This window comes from Gavia stellata, chromosome 4 (assembly GCF_030936135.1).
Source record: "Gavia stellata isolate bGavSte3 chromosome 4, bGavSte3.hap2, whole genome shotgun sequence".
Classification (NCBI taxonomy): Eukaryota; Metazoa; Chordata; class Aves; order Gaviiformes; family Gaviidae; genus Gavia; species Gavia stellata.
In genome coordinates, this window is record NC_082597.1 from 36229681 (window position 1) to 36246733 (window position 17053).

At 42.1% G+C, this 17053-nt stretch overlaps 1 protein-coding gene across 2 annotated transcripts in view; it reads left to right on the forward strand.

Moving 5' to 3' along the window:
* Positions 1–375: 375 nt before the first annotated feature.
* SLC16A7 (solute carrier family 16 member 7) overlaps positions 376–17053 on the forward strand; it is a 90336-nt gene continuing 73658 nt past the window's right edge. For both annotated transcript variants that reach the window (XR_009483950.1, XM_059815919.1), the window contains exon 1: positions 376–541. The gene's annotated coding sequence lies outside the window, so the exon portion shown is untranslated. The remainder of the gene's footprint in view (positions 542–17053) is intronic.

Consider the following 17053-nt stretch of genomic DNA (forward strand, 5'->3'; position numbering starts at 1 on the left):
CGGCGGCCCCAGGCGGGCAGGTGGGCGGGGAGGCCGCAGGCAGGGAGGGCTCACGCCTCGCCCCAGCGGGCGCAGGGGGCGGCAGCTGCCGCTGCCGCCGCCGCCTGCCTGCGTGCCCGGCCCGGCCCGGCCTGGCCCGGCTCGGCTCGGCTCGGCTCGGCCAGGCGCAGCCCGGCGCGCCGCGTCCCACCTCCCGCGCTGGCTCCGTCTCCCCAGGCCGGGCGCCGCGCCCCCGCCGGCCCCGCGCAGCCGGGTTGGGCAGCCCGGGAGGCGTCTCCTCCGCAGCCCCCGCCCCCCCGCGCCGGTGCTGAAGCGCCTCGGCCGCTCCCCGGCAGCACCCCCGGGACAGCGACGCCCCGTCGGCCCCGCAGCAGCACCCGGGCCTCCCTCCCTGCCGCCCGGCCCGGGCTCTCCCGCCGCTGCTCTGCTGCCGAGGACACCTCATGGGAAATAAATAAATTAATTACCCCACGCACCCCCGCGGCAGGGAGAGGAGCCGGCGGCGGCCGCGGGATTAGATCCAGCCCGAGCTAGAGACCAGGTAACGTAACCTAGCCGCCAGGAGGGAGGAGGAGGAGCAGCGAGGCCGCTGAGGTCGCCCCCGCCGGGGAGGGCTCCGGGGGACGGAGAAGGGGCTGCCGCAGCCGGGGTGCGCCGGCGTGGCCCCCGGCTGCCTGCGTGAGGGCGGCTGCGCCCGCACTGTGCGCGCCGCACTGTCAGTCACACACACACACGAGCCGCCGCCCACGCAGGGATGGATGGATGGACGGACGGCGCTGCCCCCCGGTACCAAAGCAGCGACTGCAGGGAGACGCCGCACGCCCCGCCGTGCCCCGCCGGCCCCGCAGCGAGCGGCGTCCCGCTGCCATGCGGGCGTCCGGCTCTGACAGCGGGGAGGGGAGGCGGGCGGCGGGGCCGGGCCGAGGCCGCAGCTTCGGGTGGGCGCGGCGCGATCCCGCCCCCGCGCCGCTGCGCACATCCCCGCGGGGCGGTGAGCCGGGGCGCCGAGGCCGCCCCCCGCCTCCTCCCCGGGCGCTGCAGCACCGCCCGCCCCGAGCGGAGCCGCGGTCCGGGGCGCCCCCGCCCCGGGGGCAGCTCCGCTGGGAAATGTGGGCGGGGAGCCGCGGCGGGGACGGCAGCGAAGCAAAACCCGTGCTGCCGCGCTTGTCGTCATCAGAAACGGGCCTGCCAGAAGCGCTGATGTCATAGCTCTGTGGTCGGGATGACCCTAGGGGAGGTGGGTCTGGATGGACGATCTGCTGCACCATGCCAGCTGCAGCACTAGTTAGCCTGCTCCGGGCTGCTCTGAGCCTGACAATGCCGGCATTATATCTCCCGGCATTGCTGGCTTTAGTTAGTGGTTGTGTACTGAGCTGCTGTTGTAACTGGTACCAGAGCGGGGAAAATACTCCTTCTCCATCGTTCTCTTTAGCTGACCTCTTCTAGCACACAGTGGACTCAAGGTCCTTGAAGGGGGTGGTCTGAAGAGTCTCCCTGGCAAGGCGCAATCATTCCGAGAGAAAAGGGGAGACCCCTGTGCCCTGGGTTTGCGGTTGGTGAAGTGGCCCTACAAGACACTGAAGCAGGGAAACAATCTTAGAAGAGACCGAGAAGTTTCCCTGTTCACATTTCAGAGACCAGAATGTCCCCTGGGAGGGGACGTTAACTTCTCAGTACTTGCAGGCTCACAGAAATGACATGGGTTCTCCACTGCTTTTCCAGTCAGGTGGATAGGAAAACAAAACAAAAAAGAATGACATTTAGAGATGGCTGTTTTCTCAGATGACAGCCTGAGGTTTCAGTGAAGAAGGAGTCTTACTGAAATTATTATTGAAAGCTGCTTTGGGAGAAAGAAAGAAACTGAAGGAAGCTGCTGCCTCATAGAGGTGTCCATTCTTGTTTCATTGGTCTCTATAATAATCACTCGTGTTTCCATAGTGACATCATCTGTGGCTCTCAAGTTACTTATCAAATAGTAATGAAATAGGTGCTTGCAGCTTCCATTGCAGGAATGGGGCCATAAACTTAACAGCACACCAATCGAGCCAACAAAACATTGCCTCAGCTCTGTCTAGATGAATCATGACACAAAAGTTAGTCTTCAAGACAGAGGGATGTAGACTGATATTTAAAGGAAGCAGAAAACTGACAAATAGTTCAATAAAAGTGGTGAATGATTTTATGTACAAGTATTAAAACTGGGAATAATGTATAAGTGATCCACTTCTTATTTTTAAAGACAGCTCTCTCCTCGCCTTCCATTATTGTCTGCTAAGTTTGAATATCATGCTTGAGAATGAGTGCTGAATATCTACTCCTTCCACACAGTGGAATAAATTCAGAGAAGAAATTGTACTCCAGGTGTTTCTATTATTTGTGCAATTTATTATAGAACTGTAACCCCATGTATCTGTAACCACCCAGCTACCTTAGTTTGCAACATAGTGTTTACAATGTAAGTGGCTTCAGAGCAAAACAGCTCATCATTTTGAATAGGCAAAGAGTGGTGGCTGGAGGTTATGGATTTTCTTTTATGGCAGCAGTAAGTGATTTTGGTTAATGAAGCCAGCCTTCTTATATTTATATGACGGAGATCTGGAATAGCCTAAATATCAACTGTGGTCTTCACGGAAGGTCTTCATGGATGGCAGAAAACTAAATTCACATGTTTTATGGATAGGAAAACTCTTGGATTATGTAGTGATACAACTGATCTGAACAGGTATTTCACATGTAAAGTGATGAAGGAACAGTAGATACAAACTTTTTGGGGAGGCTTTGAAATATTACAAAGGGAAATATCAAAGCAACAGAGTAGTTAAACATTGTGGCTCTGCAACTGCAATGAAGAGAGGTGGAATTCTGTTTCAGCAATTTTCAGTGCACCATTAATAGTATATAAAAAAAAGTCTCTTCCAGCTCTTTAACCTAATTCCATCTGTCACTTCTCTGGCGTATATGCTGGATTTAAGCTCCCTCAGCTCTTGCTATGGCAAAATCCTCATTCTAGAATCTGAGTTTTATGGAGGCAGGAGATCTTGTGGGCAGCCTTAAAGGAGATGCTATTATTTATGGACAGGCAAGTTAAAGGAGAGAAAAGAGCGCTTCTTGAATCACAAGCTAATGCTTTTTAAAATGTTTTTATTCATTACTCTTCTTTCTATATAAATAAATATGTATATTTATACATATATATAAAAATATATTTCTCATATCCATTGTTTTTCTTCATTTTAGAAAAAATACCCTCTTTATTATCCTTTGTATCTTAAGTAAATTATGTTGTTCTGTTTTTACAATGAGCAGGTAGTTGTGCTTCCAGTAACTCTGGTTATTGTTGGGGCCCTTTCAGTTCAAGAGAAGAGACTACTGCTCACCTGCTTTTTTTTCCTGTTGCAACATGACAGGATGCTTGTGAAGGGTTGAATTTTTCTTGAGTAGATGTTTGCTTTAGCAAAGATGGTGTCTGAATATAATTCTCAATTAATTGTATCCCTTACACTATTTGCCAGAGTTAAAGCCATCCATTTTCTTATGAAAGGATCAAGAAAAGGACAAGAGGAAACGGCCTCAAGTTGCACCAGGAGAGGTTTAGATTGGATATGAGGAAGAATTTCTTCACTGAAAGGGTTGTCAGGCATTGGAGCGGACTGCCCGGGGAGGTGGTTGAGTCACCATCCCTGGAGGTATTGAAAAGATGTGTGGATGAGGCGCTTAGGGACATGGTTTAGTGGTGGACTGGGCAGTGTTAGGTTAATGGTTGGACTTGATGATCTTAAAGATCTTTTCCAACCTAAACGATTCTATGACTCTATGAAAAGAAGAATGTTCTTCGGCTATGCTAATAATCTGTGCTGTTAAATTAATTTTACATTTCAAGGTTGGTATGATTATGAAAATATAATTTGCTTTTGATTTTTATTAAAAAAGGGTTAGGTCATAGCCGTTAATCATTGATAGAGAATATTACCAATGTTTCTGTGTCTCTTCATGTAATATATATGGTCTAATGTTTGCACAGCACCAAGGAGGAGGTTAGACAGGAAAATAGGACCTCATAGACCAACTGTTTTATGTGTCAAATGAAAGTGAGAAACAGGCTGCGTCCCACATATGCATCTCAGACCAAACCTGCATTCCTTGACTTGCATGTATTTGTGAACTGTTGTGCCAATTTTCATAATGTTATTGTGAATCTTGGAACATTTGAAGAAAAGTTTGCAGTATTCAGACAAAAGTAATTGGGATATATGAGTAAGAAGATAATATTTCATGACTTGAATAGAGGATGTTGGACAAACTGACTGGGAAACTCTATTTGTCTATCACATATTTCTGATAGTTCTTATAGCTCTTGGTCTTACAGTCAGGCAATCAAAATAATGTTAGGCTTTTATTGAAGCGCAGATATCTAGCTAACCAGGTCATGGTGGCTGGCAAACTAGAAAGAGTCTCAGTTTGGACTTTTTCCTTGCAATCTCAAAATTTTTAATCCATAATACTTGTGTCTGGGGGGGTGTGATTCATCATCTTTTGTTGATTATATTTTTAATTTTAGTTTATGCAGTGTCTTTAAGTAGTTCCTTTATTTGTTATCTTCAAGGTCAAGCCCCCAGTTACATACTAGTATTTTTTTATTTTTTGGGACATGGTGCGTTCCTGTCTCATGGCACTTGCAGTATGTAATCAGAGGTGTGCATTAAGAGCATTTGCTGATAAAAATTGAAGATGCATTTCCAAAAGGATATTAAAATAACTAGGGCAATTAAAAAAGTTCCCAAAAATGAAAGAGGAAAATTAATGGAATAAATGGCGCCTTAGCATGATATACTCTTTTCCTTTGCGGTTGTAAGACTTAAAATCTTAAGAAATAGAATTATTGTTAATTCACAAAATCAGGAAGCACTAGAGAACAAACTTAAGCCTGATTTTTTTTTTTTTTAATTTAGCTGTTGAAGAATTTTCTTTTACCTTGGTGTCATGATTATTGAATGTGAAGTATTGAATGTATTTCAGTTCACGCAACAAAAAAGCAGTGCTCTCAGTAATAGTGTAAATCGTATAGAATTGGCTAATAACTTTAGACTGTAGGAAACTTGTACTTTTAAGCCAGCTGTTGACAAACTGCAGAAAGCCTAAACATTGCAGAAGTTGGAATATTTCAGAGCAGGTGGATCTGACATTCTTTTCATATGGTTACTATGAAAGATGATGACAGCATCCGATTTTAATGGCCAAAGCATAAAACTCTACCGATAGGAGTTACCCACATGTGCAGGATTGTTTAAGCAGTGTTTGCTTTCTTCCAGCCTGAACATTTGTACCCCCCAAAAGAACACTTTCCAGTTGTTTTGACAGCAAGCTTGGTAGTTATTTAATTTTTATCTCTCTTCAAGGTTTTCCAATGGTGGACTCAGCTGTAAGTGATGATCAAGGTGCTGCAGGAGCATTCAGAAAGTATGTTGCACAGAAGACAGCTCAGAACACCGCCTGTATTTCCTGGCTTTTCTTATCTTTCTATTTTTTAAAAAGTTCTGGTCCTTTAGAATAGCTCATCTTCCCACACCTGCTAGCAGACTCCTGCTGCAGCTTCAGCATGACCGTTGTGTAGTGTCCTCCCATCATATGGCCTCAGTGATAGCAAACTGTTGGCAGCACTCCCAGGTTTGGCACTTAGGGATAGCACATATGACAAAGAGTTGTAATGGTGTTCAAAATGTGTTTGGCATCAAAGAACTTTAGCCATTTGCTGTCACTACAGTGGAGGTAATGACAGTGCAATGATTGTCTTTTGCATGTGTTCTGTGCAATAGAAATTAGTGAAATCAGTCACAAAATAGCACTACATCATCCCAAAAGATAGAAATTATTTTTTTTCATAGAAATAGATTAAGATTTTAGCATTCATGCTTGCCACTCATCACTTAGACACTCTTGCAGTCTATGGTACGAGCAAAAAGAAGACAAAAAAGATGAAACCTCGATTTGCCTCTTGTATTAGTGTCAAACTCACAGTCTCAACTTCAGACCTGCACTTCTCAGTGCTTGTTTTCTGAATTCAAGAAATACTGAAAACAAATATGTATTTTACAGTACTAAAAACATGTGAAGAAACAAACCAAAAAGAACTTACCATTTTTGTGCTGACAAAAATGGCAAAAGCATACATGCAAAATGCATATTTGATTTTTTAAAATAAAATCAATTCACACTGTAATGTCTTTGATTAGTATTGCAGCTGGAGAAATGTGCTCACTTTCAGCATATGCTTTTGAAATCAATTGTATTAGAGTGTGTACTTTAACATTACAAATGAAGTGCTTTGTGGCATTTTTTTCAAATGTCCGGGATAATGATGTAAATATTTGGCGGTGAAGGTTAGAATTTTTGAAGTGACAGAAGACTATGTTCAAACTATCAGCTATAACAACTGGGCTTCTGAGGGTCATAGCTGCTTTTCTCTGCTGACCTTATTGAGAGATGGAAATTGGAAACCTTAAAATTTAGGATATCTCAACAGTTTGCCATGCCATTAAAATGCCATAGGAGTTGTGATTACTAAATTGGGCTCCTATAGTTTGCATTCTTAATACGGCCCTCAGGGCAGGTTCAAAAAAAAGAAAGAAAAAAGAACAACTTCATGATGCAAATAAGCTCCCCATGGGAATGCAGGTGTCTGATTTCTTAACAATTGGAATTTTACGTGTTAAATTCCTTGACAATTCTGCCTTTGCTGAGTACACTCTCCACTGAACAAATCTTTTCTAGAAGTTAACTGCTTCTGCATGCTATGCCAGGGATGGATTTGGGTCTGAAACTGGCTACTGGACTCTGTGTCATCAGCAATGCCTTCTGCTGATGTTAGAAATGGAAATTGGTGAGCTATAAACTGCAAACTGGAACTGAAGACTCATTTCAGAGGCAGAAAAAATGTGCCTAGGACAGAGACTCAAGCTGGCTGAGCAAGGGGGTTGCATCTGGGAGCAGATGGAAAGAACAGAATAGACTGTGGAGGGAAACTGGTGATGGAAGCTGAAGAAGGCAATGGGCCTATCATCCTATTACCAAGCCCTTTTTAAGATGTACGTCTTTATAATAATTTGTACATAGTGTTAAACTAAAGCCTTCCTTTCTGCCCCAGGGAATTTATAAGATCGCTGCTCGTTGTATCACGCAGGGGTCCTAACTCGCTGTCTTCCATTAGGCAGGCTCTTTCTCTTCTTCTCACCAACACTATAAAAGGTGAATCAGGGGACTCAATAGCCCATAATTAGAAGCCACAACAACAGATTTTAGCAAGGAATGAAAAAAGCTTCTTTATTCTGAGACATCTGGGTTGTATATTTAAGGAAAATAGGTAGCAAAGAATATGCCATAATGGCCTGTATTTACAAAGCATGAAGTATGCTTTGTATTTGTGAAGAATAAGAAAAGAGGAGATCCTGTTTTCTTGTTCTTGTGCAGATATAATTATGTTGGCTAGAGGCATAAGGTAGTTTTTGTTCTCATGTTTTTCTGATGTAGTTATCCAAAAAGAGATGTTTTGATGTAGTTATGCTGCGTATGACAGTGCTTTATTTCAATTAGGTAATTTCCTCATTCATACATAACAACACTAGAGCATTATGAGCACTGTGCATGGCCTGTTTCAGTTTTAGCTGTATTAGAATAGCGAAAAGAGGTTTATAGGCAAAGCTAATGAATATAAGAGCCAAAATCACATGAGGTGGAGAAATCCAGGAAGGGCATTTAAAACTGAGACTTAAAAGCACTGGGGTGTTTTCTCTCAGTCAAAGAATATGTCAGTCTTGCTTGACTGGCATTTCCTCTGTTTCTGTGACTCCAGGTCCAAACTTGACCTCCCTTCCTCTCATGCAGTTCTACTGGGTTAAAAGGGGTTACTCGTGGTTTACACCCAGTAATGGTTGAAGAGACTCTTTTGACTGCTTCTCAAGACTCTGTTAGTCTTTTGGATCACTTGCTTTGACTTGCCCGATTAGTTTAAATGGAAATTATGTGTCATAATGATTACCAAAATGATTTGTCTGTTTCCAAACAAATACTTTCATGTATTCATCTTCTCTGTCCTTCTCTTCCCATCTTTCTTTCTGTGAGAGCATTTTTCTTCTCCCCGTTTATTAGAATAAAAAAACTCAAGGGAAAGTATCAAGTTACTATTCTGCTCTGCTCATCCTACTGTTATACTGGGTTTTCCGCACTAAAACTGGAAACTGTCAGAGACATGCTCACTTGTAGGACAGCTTTTATATGGCACAGATGGTGCTCCTCCATAGTAACCAGTATTTATGTTTTATTATGCTATTTTTATCTTTAGAGTTACAAATGTTTACATTCTTTACCCTTCTGGTTTTTAATTCTGCCTTTCAGGTGTTATGATTAGGGTAAAGAAAAAATGTACCCTTAGAAGAATGACAAACGTAGAAGGTGAACACAGAGCAGAAGGGAAAGAGACATTAACCTGAGGAAATATTATGATTTTGAGGAATTTCACAGAGGCAAATATCTTTAAGCTAGCAGAAGTGGAATAATGTGTCATATTTTCAGTCAGAGTGGGTTTTAGTTGTCTTCAGATTTTTTAATTTCTTTTTTATTTTTGAGAAAGGAGTAGCTAGAATCTTGACCTTTGCTTTTATTATTTCTGTGTGCTAATTGTAGGCCATAGCAAGGTTTATGTTGTTGATGAATGATGATGAATGTTGATGAATTGTTGGTGTTGTCTCATCACCAAATGGGTGTGTACTCTTGGCAGTCCTGTTGTGTATACCAGTATATCCGTCAAACAAGATATTAATAAAGAAGTTAATATGAAATAGGTTATGAGAAAAAATTAACAAACAATTGAGCAATACAGTTCTCAAACATTAATATTGCAGCCTTGAAAATAAAAGGCACGTGTTGAATTTTATAGTCATTGTTTAGCCCGGTGGTTGAGAATATCTTGAATTACAGAAGTACTTTTCAAATAATTTAAGACACATTCAAAGCCATTACACTTAACACTGTAAAATTAAATAAAGGCTAGAACCATCATCTTGAGTAATGATGGCCTGTCACCTCAGTGGAAGACAACTTGGACTCTGCAGTATGGATTTGTTCAGATGCTTTAGCCGTGGGTGGGCAAAAAGGGGATTGTTCCTGACTTACATCTTGTACAGCACCATGAAGCCCCATGGCAGAGTGCAGTCTGCTAACGCATCCCACTGTGCGTCTTTGTTAAGTTGATCTGCATACGCACAGGTGATTCCCTCTCATGTGTACCATGAAAAAGGAGCTCTGACATGTGAAATGCGAATATGTCATGTGTACATGGCTGTGTCCAGTAGTACCCAAATGCATATGGTAGTCTTGATCCAGATGATGGTTTCCAGCTCAGAATTATTTTTGTGATTAAAGAATTAATAGTGGCTTCCACCGTTACGCTTAATACTAAAGCTGATTGTTTTATGCAACCTGGAAAATACAGTCATATTGTGATCATAATGTAACAGGATACAAAAGTCTGTCCTTTCCATGATTAAAATAGATTCTGCTCCTGAATGTGATAGCATAGAAAGGTGTTGATGAAACAAGATGTTCTTACTTAACTAGGTAATCTGCTTGCACTTCTGGATATACTTTAGCATTGCTGAAATATTACATACCTAAAATGATGACGTAAATCGTATTGTTCTCAAGGCAAATGTATTTTAGCTATGAGGCCATGATGATTTTTTTGTCTTACATCTATTTCCTGAAAAATTAACAAAGTTCTTGTAGTTGCCATGTCCAAGGTTACTTTTAAATTATTATACTTAAATTGCTAGTCTAACAGAATAGGATTCTTACAGAATATTGAATGATATGTTTTATTGAGGATCCAGAATGTTTTTAACCTTAATAAGGTAGTTGCAATTTTTTTTCTTCTTTTTTTTTTTTTTTTTATTTTCCCCATTTACCAGTTTTATCCCAGCTGTATAAATATAACAGTTTTTGTATACGGCACAGTAGTCTTGTGAAACCTAAATTAGCCACCTAAATTAGGATCTTTAATTTCAGTGTTACTGTTACTGGATCCTGGGTAAGTAGGTTGTCATCTCTCAATAACTGAAGCTTAAATCCTACTTTTAAATCAATCCTCTCTTCTAACTAACACTCGTACAGCATGAAATCAGAAGTTATAACTGTATGCTGAACAGCCTATTTTATAAGTACTTTGAACAGCAGTTACAGCTGTTTTATAAGCAGAGAATCTTGCATTCTGGTGTAGTCTTAAGGAAGCATTTACTTGGTTCTTATTATGGCAACTGAATATACATAAGTAAGGAGACAGTTTTCTAATAGAAATAATTGTATGTATATATACAAATACACAAGGTAATACAAAAATAGGAAGAAATATGCAACATGTTGCATACTAGGAGATGAAATTGGGAAATGAAGAAAGCACTGGAAGAAGTAGTGCAGGTATATTGGTTTGATGTTTCAGGAATTTCTAGTGTTGCAGTATGGTATTTACAGCCTATATTGATCTGCCATGAGTACCATATATATGTGTGGGTGTATTTTCCGTATGATCCTTTTGGCTCCTTTGGAACACTTCTGTGATCAGGTGCATAGAAGGAGTAGTGGATACTGACAGATAAAAAAAGAAGAGTGTTTCGTACAAGAAGAACAGTGTGAAAGAAAGCATGGGTCTGAAGATGGGGAGCCTGCAGGTTGGCAGTACAGGAGTGTGAGGAGTTGTAGAATCTGGACCCAGTAAGAAAAAGGGATTGAATGCTTGGAGAAGGCATATCACTGCCATTGCTTTGACTTAGCACATGAACTGTCAGAACTGAATGGATGATTCTTTAGTCAGCATTTAGTAGTAAATTTAGCCCCCTAAAGAATAAAGGACCTCTGTAATCAAGGAAGCTTTTACTCATCCAACTAAAGCAGAGCAGGCTATGTTTTCCAGTGCCAAGTGGCTAAGGTTGTTTGCTTCATAGCTATTGCTGCTCCAAAGGGGAGTTTGAACTGTTTGGTCAATCCCTGCTGCGTTCATTAACTTTGTGTGTTTGTTTCTGTTACCCCATTGAGAAGAGAATGGTTTGTATCGGTGTTCCTAAAAGATTGGACCTGAATTCTTTAACCAAACCCCACTGAGCATGAAACTTTTGTATTTGGTTGAACTCATGCTCTCGGGGTCATTTTCATCTGCTCCTCTGACCTTGCCAGAGGGAATCCCTGTTTATTTCTTCATTTGGTAGAACTGCTTATCTGGGCCCTGCTGAGGATAGAAATGGGCTGCCTACTTTCTGCTGCAAATGAGAACCAGGAGACACTATCACTTGTCCTAAAGAGAGAAGAGCCTATGTAAGACCTGCCTAATGGATGAGGGAAAGGCTGTGGATGTTGTCTACTTGGACTTTAGTAAAGCCTTTGACACTGTTCCCCACAGTATTCTCCTGGAGAAGCTGCCGAATCGTGGCTTAGACAGGTGCACTCTTCGCTGGGTAAAAAACTGACTGGATGGCCGAGCCCAGAGAGTTGTGGTGAATGGGGTGAAGTCCAGCTGGCGGCCGGTCACAAGCGGAGTCCCCCAGGGCTCAGTTTTGTGGCTGGTCTTGTTTAATATATTTATCAATGATCTGGATGAGGGGATTGAGTGCTCCCTCAGCAAGTTTGCAGACGACACCAAGTTGGGCAGGAGTGTTGGTCTGCTCGAGGGTAGGAAGGCTCTGCAGAGGGATCTGGACAGGCTGGATCGATGGGCCCAGGCCAATTGGATGAGGTTCAACAAGGCCAAGTGCCGGGTCCTGCACTTGGGTCACAACAACCCCATGCAACGCTACAGGCTTGGGGACGAGTGGCTGGAAAGCTCCCCCGCAGAAAAGGACCTGGGGGTGTTGGTTGACAGCCGGCTGAAGATGAGCCAGCAGTGTGCCCAGGTGGTCAAGAAGGCCAACGGCATCCTGGCCTGTATCAGAAATAGTGTGGCCAGCAGGAGTAGGGAGGTGATCGTGCCCCTGTACTCGGTGCTGGTGAGGCCGCACCTCGAATACTGTGTTCAGTTTTGGGCCCCTCACTACAAGAAGGACATTGAGGTGCTGGAGCGTGTCCAGAGAAGGGTGACGAAGCTGGTGAGGGGTCTGGAGCACGAGTCTTCTGAGGAGCAGCTGAGGGAACTGGGGTTGTTCAGTCTGGAGAAGAGGAGGCTGAGGGGAGACCTCATCGCTCTCTACAATTACCTGAAAGGGGGTTGCAGAGAGGTGGGTGTTGGTCTCTTCTCCCAGGTGACAAATGACAGGACAAGAGGAAATGGCCTCAAGTTGCGCCAGGAGAGGTTCAGGCTGGATATTAGGAAAAATTTCTTTACTGAGAGAGTAGTGAGACACTGGAATAAGCTGCCCAGGGAGGTGGTGGAGTCACCATCACTGGAGGGTGTTCAAGGAACGTGTGGATAAGGCATTGTGGGACATGGTTTAATGGGCATGGTGGTGTTAGTTGATGGTTGGACTTGATGATCTTCCAGGTCTTTTCCAACCTTAGTGATTCTGTCATTCTGTGAAGACGTTTTTTGATTTCTTCCCCTCCCCCCCGAGGATTGGTAGTTTATTGTCTTGGAGGGTGTTGCAGTGATTCTTTAAGCAGGAGTAGGAAGGCTGGTGACAGCAGTGAGGAGATGCAAGGTCTTAAAGGTAGAGAAGGAAGGAAAGGTACATGATATAAACTGTCAGGCTGACATGATATAAGCTGTCAGGCTGCCGGGCTTTAATTCTCAGGCAGTCTAGCAATTCACTGACTCATTTTCTGCCCTCCTTTTTAGGAAAGCCATAGTAGCTTGAGCTACCTAAAAAACCCTCTGTGCCTCAAAGTGGGGGGAGCGCACAGTACTGTTGGAGCACTGACTTTAATTTCAATCCTAAAATGCAGCAGTATAAGGATTAGAGCAGATTGAGCAGTTCTGTTGTGGACCATGGGCTGACTTTTGAGAAGCTGTTTGTGTTACTGCTAAGGTTACCATCTGTAAAAAAAACACACACATGCACAAAGTAGGTGCTGTAGAGCTACAATGAACCGGTACATTGATCTGAATCTTTTACCTGTGGTAGCTGAGTGTTGTATTTATCTCAAATAGACATACTCAAGGTGGCTTGAAAGAAGCTAATTAGTTCAGAGAGCAAAAAAGAAAAGTGAGCTGTAAGGGAAAGGTGCTGCTGTTGCGGTATTCAGGCCAGCTGGGAGTTGCATAAAATTTACCTGCCTCCTGAGGAGCCTCAGTTGGCAGGATTTGTGTGGATTTCTGCCCATAAAAATAAACCTGCTTTACCCTCGTAGGAACTAGTGCCAAGAGTTGATCCCTCAGGGGTGAAAGCTTTCGCCAGTGCAGCTGCCCCTCTATGCAACGTAGAAAGGCATTATACCACACCCTTTAAACACTATGGGTTATATCTCCTTCTTGTCTTTAAACAAAATTACTTCATCAGTTGCTGAATATTTTTATCACTACACTTATATGTTAAAGTAATATATTCCCAAGTACAACTGTCATGTTTCCACTATAATGTACACCTACATTTATTGCTTACTTGTTTTAAACGCCTCCCTTAATCATGGTTCAAATTTGGCTGAAAAGCTGAGGGTACCTCCAACAAATATAACACATATTTAGCAATTTATGTATCTGTATGTAAATCATAAGCTTTCAAGTTGGAGACCATCTTGTGTTGTCTTACAGGCTGGAAAAATATCTTTTGCTTAACATGCAACTACAAATATCTGCTAAGTTAAAGTTAAGAGTTACAGGCTTTCACAAGGCGGGTACTATTAAAAATCAGGATGCCCGTAAAGGCAGTAGTACCGGTCCATTCAAGCTCATTTTCCTTTTTGTTTATATTTTGCAATATCCTCACAGCATCCTCTCCCCTCTGAAGAACACCCTTTATTTTCTAATACTCAGTAAGTCTCATGTACGCACTCAGTTTCACTGAATTAAGCTCACATACATTATCTGATCTGACTAGAAAAACATATTTTTCTACTCTATAAAAATACACTTGCCCACAAATAATTAATGAAAGACAAAGGAAGAGATTTGGTATAAGAATCTAAAGTGATCTGAATAAAACAGAAAAATTGCAAATATATTTTAATGATTTGAACGTATTTTGTTTTCATGAGCTACTCCAGTGTTTTAAAAAAGTAAGGAAGTCAGTGGCCCAGTTTATACTTCTTTATTTAAGGCATTAGGTGATACTCAAATAATCACGGCTTAACTCTGCCTAGATGGATTAGCCTTAAAAATTATTTTGAAGGTATTACGTTGTTTCATTTTGTGTACAATTATCTATATATTCACATACATACCTTTAAATACAAGACATTGAGGATGACTGAAAGGAAATCAAAGCACCAGGGGAAACATGAAGTATCAGTCTTGTGGTGAACAAGCCTTAAGTCAGTTATGGAGTAGTTTTTCTTTACCTTGGACTTTGTATGCTGGTAAGTTTTTGAGTTACTTGAGCTGTTAGAGCAAGGGGGGTGAAACTGCCAGCCTTTGAGGTTGGGGAATTAGGGAGGAAGGGGAGGGAGAGCAATGAGTGTTCCCGTGGAGCAGGCTGAAGCAGCGGTCGCCATTGGGGAGGGCTGGCAGACTAAGGCACTGGCGGGGGAGCACGTGTTTTCGCTGCAGTGCCATTGCAACGAGCGCTAAATTACAGGTGGTGAGTGATACTCTCTTCGGTCTGTGTGTTTGCAGCTTGTGCACAGGCACACGCAGCCTTCTGCGTGCTGCAGTTTTTAATCCACCAATGTGTCTGGCTCATTGTGAAAGGTAGTGTGCAAGAGGGGAGAGTTATTACCGTTTTGGAAACAGATGAGAAAATCTCTGTGTTTCTCATTACCGAGGTACAGCAACTTTGTCTGGTCCTGCTGTTGTGCATTCATGGTTCCTTATGGTCTTCTCCATTCCCTCCTTACTATCCTTTGATGCTAACCTCTGCAAAAGAGTGCTTAGAGGAGAATCAGGCAAGAACCAGCCCAAAAGACTGTGTGTTCACACAATGTTAGGCAATGTGATGTGCAACATACCTTTCAGATTTGTATTTTATTCTTACCTAACACACTCAAACTTGTGCACTGTCACACCCTATGGCATATCTTATTACTCAAGCTCATGCGTATCTGCAGTTATCTAAGCCAACAAAACTTCAGGCCTGAATGATAACACTTTTTAAAGAATTCACAGAATATTTTTAAATTAATAATGTCTTTTTTCTGCAAATGGAATTCTCAAGCTTATTCAAAAAGTCTTGGCAGAGTTACTGGTTTTCTGGTGACTTGTAAGCAGTCCCTGATGCATATTCAGTATCTGCATCATGAGAGACAGCCCTAGCTATTTTGTTGCCTTGAGTAAAATATATTCTGCTGTCTCTACTCCAACATTTGCAAGAAATAATCTTTAATTCCAGCCATTTGTATAGAATTTTAGAATGCAACATATTCAGCTATTATGAAATACAATCTCACAAAATTCCAGAAAAATATGAGACAAAGTATTTATACATTATTAAAATGAATGTCGTATTAGCAATTTAATCAGTGCAGTCACAAATTGGCTTTAAAAATGCTGCCTCTCCAATTCTGCAACTCTGGGCAACTGTCCAGTCTTTACTTAAGGTAAGCTGCCCTCTACATTGTTCTGTAAGGCATTGAACACTGTTTCAAGTTTTATTTGGATGGTTTATGCAGTGACTTAGTTGAGTAAATTGTGAATTAGAATTGCACATATGAAATTTGTTACTGCTTTTTGTCTAATAAGACAGTTAGAGATTTGCTTTTGCTATATAAGACTTGACTTAAGGGTTTACTTTCAAAAAAGGATAGTATTAGTTGGCTATGGTATGCACATAAAGCATGAGATATAGATAGTTTTATCTGCTTCTTCCATAAATTTTCTTCTATACAGCCATGATAGCCACAAAAATGTTCATAATCCAACATTTCTGAGTTGCACATTTTACAAACACAGCAACAAAATATGAGTATTGCAGCACATGCTTTTCAGAAACTCATTACTCAGCCAAACTGCATGTATTTTTCACAGCAATACAGAAAAGATTGCAAAATTTCAGATTTCAACACTATGCTGTTAAGCTGTGGATCAATTTCAAAGAAGATGGAAAGAACAGGACATTTTTAGAATCCAGAATGTGTATTTTTCACTTTCTTATTTTGTAAGAGTTAAATAAATAAAGAGACAAGGAACCCCTCCTCCTACCTACCCCAAAACACTTAAGATTTAAAAATGTTGAACTGGAAGAAGGAACTAGGTCATTATTTCCAGTCCCCTGGAAATACCAAGAAACTGTATTATGAGCATATAGGGGTGGGTCCATCCAAATGTAGAGTTCAGTAGCGTAGATATCTATAATTGAGCAAGTTATCTAGACTCACTTTATATAATGGAGAGATATAGTCACTTGTAGGCCACGTATAATTTCATTATAGCTTAGATGTCTGAAACAGGTGAGTGAGAGATGACCCAGAAGTTCATTTCTGCCCATTGACTATAAGTGGAACCTAGGTATCCAGATTACATGCAGATGTCAGCACTGTCAATGTCTAAATATGGCTATGATGAATCCCTCCCTTAAATCAGAAAAAGTCACAAATTGTATGTAAGCCAATATCTTGCAGAGCTTTATTACAAGCCTAAACCTCCCCTAAAATGTGAAAAGCTAAAAGTATATACTAGTAGGAGAAACAGGAGAAATGGAGATTGTCACCTAATATTTGAGGTCTTTCACCGACACCACTTCCAGTGTTTCACCACCCTCATCATAAAGGATTTCTTCCTTATATCTAGTCTGAATCAACCCTCTTAGTTTTAAACCAGTACCCCTTGTCCTATCACAACAGGCCCTGCTAAAAAGTTTGTCCCCATCTTTCCTCTAAGCCCCCTTTAAGTACTGAAAGGCCTCAATTTGGTCTCCCTGGAGCCTTTTCTTCTCCAGGCTGAACAACCCCAACTCTCTCAGCCTTTCCTCACAGGAGAGGTGTTCCACCTCTC